Consider the following 7,756-nt stretch of genomic DNA (forward strand, 5'->3'; position numbering starts at 1 on the left):
ACTAGTGTTTGGCCCATAAAACCTAACATTTTATCTGACTTATACACATTGGAGTTTCCCTCACTAACCTGGGGATATCCCAAGTGAATAGGTGTAGGTCTGATATTAGGTGAGCTGTATATCAATGTCACTCAGTCAACTAAAGTGATATTAGGACATGAGAAGACAAACACAAATATCTGATAAAAGATTGCCTCTGGGTAGGTCATATGGTTCAAGTGGTGGCCTTTGCATTTGAGTCCTGGATCACAGTGTCTCACCAGGATATCAGGGTGGCTGCCACCAGACACAGGTATCCAGTTTATTTTTAATGGCTACAGGAGGGTTGAGGGGAATACAGGGAGAGAAAGAAAAGAGAGACAGAGAGACAAAGATTGAGACAGAGTGTTAATGGCCAAATTTAGCAGATGACAGCATTGCCTCCAGAGTTCTTAGGTAATCAATCTTAGAGGACTACTCATTTCCTAGTAAGAGTGGCTAGGCTTGTTCTAAACCTACTCTGGGATTATTCTGAGTCAGGGTGTCACACAGCCTCCTACATTATATAGAGTTCAAACAAGGGAACAAATATTGCATTCCACTGGATAGTTAAGGTACCTCACTTGGTTCTCACCATACAGATTGATCCCATCTAGGTCAGTCCTGCCCTACTTTGGGCTTCTCAAATTGACCATCAGAGATCCAACTTCTGACACCAAAACTTTTTAAGTTTATTAAGTCATCTGGCAGGGGGGAGAGTTAAAAAAAATGGTTGTCTGTTCCCCCAAGTCTCTTTTTTTTGTGCCTCCTTTTTTCATTTGGCCAATTCTACTTTTTTAAAAATTTATTTAATATATTTAGTTTTCAGCATTGATTTTCACAAAAGTTTGAATTATAATTTTTTCCCCATTTCTACCCTCCCCCCACTCCAAGATGGCATATATTGTGGTTGCCCCGTTCCCCAGTCAGCCCTCCCATCTGTCACCCCACTCCCCTCCCATCCCCCTTTCCCTTCTTCTCTTGTAGGGCAAGATAAATTTCTATGCCCCATTTCCTGTGTATCTTATTTCCTAGTGGCATGAAAAAACTTTTTTTTGTTGTTGTTGTTTTTGAACATCTGTTTTTAAAACTTTGAGTTCCAAATTCTCTCCCCTCTTCCCTCCCCACTGTATTGGCAACCAAAAATGGGCTCCTTAGCACTTAGTCAACAAGTGCCCTTAACTAGTTTGGTTTTTTCCCCTGAACTGAATGCTGTTTGTATGTTGGACTTGTCGGCCCCTTCACCTTGCTTCCCTTGCTTAAGCTGATGGAAAGAACCTGTGCTTTCCTGGTCAACCCCTTCACCTTGCTTAAGCAGACTGAAAGAACCTGTGCTTTCCCCGGGGTACCTTACACCCCCGCAGAAGCTGGATGGTTAAAAGCAGCTCCCGTTGGAGCCAGAGGCTGCTACAGCCACAGCTACAGCCTCAGCCGCAGCCGCAGCCACAGCCACAGCCGCAGCCGCAGCCGCAGCCACAGCTGAAGCAGGAGCTGCCAGTAGCAGAGCTGACCTACGGGAGGAAGCTGAACAAAGACTTCAGGCCAGTGGGTAATCTTTTTACCATAGAGGGGGAAGCATGATTTTGCTTTACGCAATCATGCTTCTCTGTAGCCTCCTGGTTACTCTTTCAAGGCGTACTTATTGGGCCTGGAAGCTTTTGATCAATATATCAAAATGGGGTTGCTGGTTCATGGGTTGGTTACTGTGGAGCCTAAATATATGTTTTGATTCTTCTGCCTTCTACTTTGAGAGTTTCTTATATCCGGCGGTTCTGAACCTTTCAGACATATTTATGATCCTCTTTGAGATTATAAACTCTGCCCTCCTAATACACCCACCCACCCTCCCTAAGAAGGCAAGCAATTCAACATAGGCCACATGCGTATCATTATGTAAAACCCTTCCACAATACTCATGTTGTGAAAGATTAACTATGTTTTGCTCCTTCCTAACCTATCCTCCTTTATTGAATTTTCTCCCTTGACCCTGTCCCTTTTCGAGAGTGTTTGTTTTTGAGTACCTCCTCTCCATATCTGCCCTCCCTTCTATAAATCCCCCCTTTTTTATCTTCTTCTTGCTTCTTTCCTGTGGGGTAAGATACCCAATTGAGTGTGTATGGTATTCCCTCCTCAGGTCAAATCCAATGAGAGCAAAAGTTACTCATTCCCCCTCACCTGCCCCCTCTTCCCTTCCTGCAGAACCACTTTTCTTGCCACTTTTATGCGAGATAATTTACCCCATTCTATCTCTCCCTTTCTCCCTCTCTCAATATATTCCTCTCTTATCCCTTAAATTGATTTTATTTTTTTAGATATCAACCCTTCATATTCAACTCACTCTGTGCCTTTTGTGTGTGTGTGTGTGTGTATACACACACACACACACACACACACATATATATATATATATATACCTACAAATATACATACATAGACACACACATATGTATATATATGTATACAAATATATATATATATGCATATTCCTTTCAGGTACTATGATTTTGAGGTCTCATGAATCATACACATCATCTTTCTATGTAGGAATGTAAACAAAACAGTTCAACTTTAGTAAGTCCCTTGCAATTTCTTTTTCTTGATTCTTGATTTTTTTGATTCTAGGCTATATTTCCTAGATTCCAAGCTTCCCTCCCTGTGGAGGTTCTCAGGAATGGTTCTCAGGATATGGTATAGTTTCCTGACTTGGGGCCCACACGAAGACTCAACATTTAGCATACCTTAATCCAGGATTTCACTCCTCTAAGGACCCTTCAATTCAATCTAGAGAAAGGACTGAGACCCTGGGGGAGGCATCAGGTCTGTCCAAACAATAGGCCCTTTTCTGCCTGTTTCCTTCTCCAAATGCTAGGGGAAGAGGTTGGTCCTCATCAGCCTCCTACCACTTATCCCCAACCCCGTATTCAGAGCCCTCTCATTTTCCTTTATATCTTTTATTTATCTATTAACTAGCTAATTAATTAATTTAATAATTTTAATTTTCAACTTTGCTTTCCTCAAGATTTTGAGTTGCAAATTTTCTCTCCATTTCTACCCTCCCCCACTCCAAGATGCCATATATTCTGATTGCCCCGTTTCCCTGTCTGTCTTTCCTTCTGTCAACCCACTCCCCCCCTTACCCTTTTTTCCCCTTACTTTCTTGTAGTGCAAGATAAATTTCTATACCCCGTTGTGTGTATATCTATTTCCCAGTTGCATGTAATAACAACTTTTTTTAAACATTTGTTTTTAGAACTTTGAGTTCCAAATTCTCTCCCTTCCTCCCTCCCCATCCACCCTCCTTGAGAAGGCAAGCAATTCAACATGGGCCACATATGTATCAATATGCAAAACACTTCCATAATAGTCATGTTGTGAAAGACTATATTTCCCTCCATCCTATCCTGTCCCCCTTTATTCAGTTTTCTCCTTTGACCCTGTCCCTTTTCAAAAGTGCTTGCTTTTGACTATCTCCTCCCCCAATCTTTCTTCCCTTCTATTATCCCCACCTCTTATCCCCTTCCCCCATTTTTCTGCAGGGTAAGATATCCAACTGAGTGTGTATGTTATTTCCTCCTTAGGCCAAATTTGATGAGAGCAAGATTCACTCATTCCCTTTCACTTGCCCCCTTTTCCCTTCCAACACAACTGCTTTTTCTTGCCACTTTTATGTGAGATAATTTACCCCATTCTATCTCTCCCTTTCTCCTTCTCCCAATATCTTCCTGTCTCACCCCTAATTTTTTTTAGATATTCTTAACCTGAAAGTTTGGTCAAATAAGGCAAACAGAGCTAGGTGTTAGAAAAATATATATTGTTTATTCCCTTAAAGCTAGCAGAGCTAGCTTACTTGTACATACAAGGAGTCAGAGCATAAGTTCTGACTGTCTGAACAAAGGAATGAGAAAGCTTATGTACATAATTTTCAGCAGACTTAGCAAGCCTGTGTTACTTCACTTTTATGATTCCCATGTATGTTTAACCATGATACAAGAAGAGGATTTTCCTTAATGGAATAGGTTGTAAATACAATAAGTCAGGATAGTTGACAAAGTGTCTATTGAAATTACAACCCAGGATCTCTGTGTTTAATTTACCATTAACATTCCATAACATAGTATATGCCCATAAAATATTAAGATAAGAAAAAATCACATAATTCAAGATAATTCCTCAGGGCTAAAGGTCTCATCCTTGATGGCCATGGACAGAGGAAAGAATGCTCCATCCTGGCTTTTTGACATAGTATAGAGGTATTCTGATTTTACTCAGAGAACAAAGACACTGTTAGGATCAGGCTTTTCTTCTGGCTAATCAGTTAAGACTCTGAGTCTTATTGAAATTACAAAACTGTTATAAAATGGTACAAAATGTTCCACAATATCATCCTTTCATATTCAAATCACCCTGTGCCCTGTGTCTATATATATATATATATATGTATATTCCCTTCAGTTACCCTAATACTGAGAAAGGTCTCATGAGTTACGAATATCATTTTTCTATGTAGGACTGTGGACAAAATAGTTCAACTTTAGTAGACCTTATGATTTTTCTTTCCTGCATACCTTTTCGTGCTTCTCTTGATTCTTGTATTTGAAAGACAAATTTTCTACTCAGCTCTGGTTTTTTCATCGAGAATACTTGAAAATCTTCTATTTTATTGAAAGTCCATATTATGCCCTGGAGCACTATACTCAGTTTTGCTGAGTAGGTGATTCTTGGTTTTAATCCTAGCTCCTTTGACCTCCAGAATACCATATTCCAAGTCCTTTGATCCCTTAATGTGGAAGTTGTTAGATCTTGTGTTATCCTGTGTTTCCACAGTGCTCAAATTGTTTCTTTCTGGCTGCTTGCAGTATTTTCTCCTTGACTTGGGAAGTCTGAAATTTGGCGACAATACTCCTAGGAGTTTTCTTTTTATGATCTTTCTCAAGAGTTGATTGGTGGATTCTTTCAATTTCTATTTTACCCTCTGGTTCTAGAATATCAGGGCAGTTTTCCTTGATAATTTCTTATATAATGATGTCTAGGCTCTTTTTTTGATTATGGCTTTCAGGTAGTCCAGTAATTTTTAAATTATATCTCCTGGATTTATTCTTTTGGTCAGTGGTTTTTCCAATGAGATATTTCATATTGTCTTCCATTTTTTCATTCTTTTGGTTCTGTTTTATAATTTCTTGATTTCTCATAAAGTCACTAGCTTCCACTTGCTCCATTCTATTTTTTAAGGCAGTATTTTCTTCAGTTGTCTTTTGGACCTCCATTTCCATTTGACTAATTCTGCCTTTTAAGGCATTCTTCTTCTCATTGTCTTTTTGGAGACCTTTTGCCATTTTGGTTAGTCTATTTTTTTAAGTCATTTTCTTCAGTATTTTTGGGATCTTGTTTAACAAATTGTTGACCTGTTTTTCATGGTTTTCTTGCATCACTCTCATTTCTCTTCCCAATTTTTCCTCTACTTCTCTTATTTGCTTTTCCAAATCCTTTTTGAGCTCTTCCATGGCCTGAGCCGAATTCATATATTTCTTGGAGGCTTTTGATGTAGGCTCTTTGACTTTGTTGACTTCTTCTGGCAGTATGTTTTGATCTTCTTTGTCACCAAAGAAAGATTCTATAGTCTGAGTCCTTTTACAATGCTAGCTCATTTTCCCAGACAATTACTTGAGTTTTGAGCTTTTGGTCAGGGTATGACTGCTTTCAGAGTGTAGAGTGCTTTGTCCCATGTTTCAGGGGTTTTGTGCTGATGTTTTCAGAGCTACTTCTATTCTGAGGTGCTATGATGGTCCTTTCCTGGATTGTGCTCTGGTCTGTGAGTGTAGGCACTCCTTTCTGCCATGTAACCCCCAGGCAGACTCTGTCTCTGGAATATCATATTCCAACCCTTCCATCCCTTAATGTAGAAGCCACCACAAAGCTATGCAACTCCTGTACTCCTCCTCCCCCAAGGACTACCAACCAGGACCACAACCCAGATACAAGCAGGGCAAAATAAGAGACCCTTGCCTCAGTGCCAACAAAGAGACCTCTGTACTCCCACTATGATCAGCTGCTTAATTTCTCCTATCCAGCCTGGGACTTTGGAAGCAGCCTCCACTGCTGCCGCTGCTGCCACTGCTGCTGCAGTCATCTCTGCCATCCTGGGGATGCAGCCAGACAATTCACTTCTCTCACCCAGATCCAGAAGTTTTCCCACTGACCTGCTCTGTTGTCTTTGGAGTTTGTGTGGGAAGTCTGGTAACTGCCACAGTCCAGTGATTCAGTGCCCTGAGGCCTGCTTCACCCAGTATACTCTAGCCTGGTCTCTCCTGGTGCTCTCCACATTGGCCTGCCCTCTGCTCACAGTATAGTGCCATAGACCTTTCCCAGGGACCATCTAGGCTGCCTTGGGCTGGAGACTTGTTTCCCTCTGTTATTTCATGGGTTCTGTAGCTCTAGAATTTGTTTAGACTCATTTTTACAGGTGTTTGGAGGGATTTGGGGGAGAGCTTAAGCAAGTCCCTGTTTTCAAGCTGCCATTTTGACGTCACCACCCTTTCCTTTATATCTTTTCCCACCCCAGAGTTAGAGTATAACTGAAGGCTTTCCAGCCTCCACACTGAAGTGCCTTTCCTTAGCTCCCTCTGTGCCACCCTCCAGCGCTTCCCTCAGTGTCCTTGAGGTTCTTTCTAGAATTTCTCCCTCTCCGCTTAGGCTCTATGCCCTAAGAGCAGATGTTGGGAGGATGGGGCAGGGACCTCTCCACTCCCCACTTCAGTGACCTCTCCACTCCCCACCTCAGTGACTTCATGTTTCCCAGAGAGCATATAAGAACCTGGCCAATAAATCCAACCACTATGTATTTTCTTTAAAAAAAAGTTTGTGGGGCAGCTAGGTGGCACAGTGAGTAGAGTTAGGAGTACCTGAATTCAAATCCAGCCTCAGACACGTGACACACTTACTAGCTGTTTGACCTTGGGCAAGTCACTTAACCCTAATTGTCCTGCCTTCCCCTTCCAAAAAGAAACAAAAGTAACAAAATAAAAAGTTTGAAGACCAATGACCACTGTGTCTTTAACAAAACCAAAAAAAAGAAGGAGTTTAGACACTAGTGTTCCAGATAATCCATGGTTCCTGAGGTAACCTAACACTTTAGTTTCCCTAGTTATTTAATCACTCAGCAACTTCCAATTGTAATCATTAGCCCAAAAGCAAATATAGCAACTCTCCCAGGTAAATATAATTCATTTATTTTCTAAGTGCTAGGGTGTAAAATAATAACTATTTAGGTGAAGAATCATAAATGCCAATGGTAGTAAGTGGTCAGCTGATGCCACCCAAGAAAGCAAGACTTGACTGTAAGTCTATGGTTCAGGAGAGAACCAAAAGATTAACCTGCTGACCAGTTAAACTTTATGAATTTTATGCCCAGATAAACATCATCTTGCAACTCTGTCTCACCTGTTTTGCTAGAGTTTTTCTTATAGACTCTTTGTGAATAGGGTGCATTGGGATATAATGGGGCTGCATCATAGCATTTCAAAGCCTCAACAACAGGACCATAAAATTTGAGGTTTCTCATCTGACAGGTTTCTTAACCCCTTAAGAATGAGGGATTGTTACTGGAAGGATGAGAACTACTTGACTTTGGAAGGGAAAGAGAGAATACCATAGAACATTTGAGCAGAAAGGATCTTTTTGAGACCATTTAACCATACCCCATAGAAACAATGTGAGTTACCCAGCCTTTTCTTTTTTCCTT

Source organism: Trichosurus vulpecula, chromosome 5 (genome assembly GCF_011100635.1).
Source record: "Trichosurus vulpecula isolate mTriVul1 chromosome 5, mTriVul1.pri, whole genome shotgun sequence".
NCBI classification, from domain to species: domain Eukaryota; kingdom Metazoa; phylum Chordata; class Mammalia; order Diprotodontia; family Phalangeridae; genus Trichosurus; species Trichosurus vulpecula.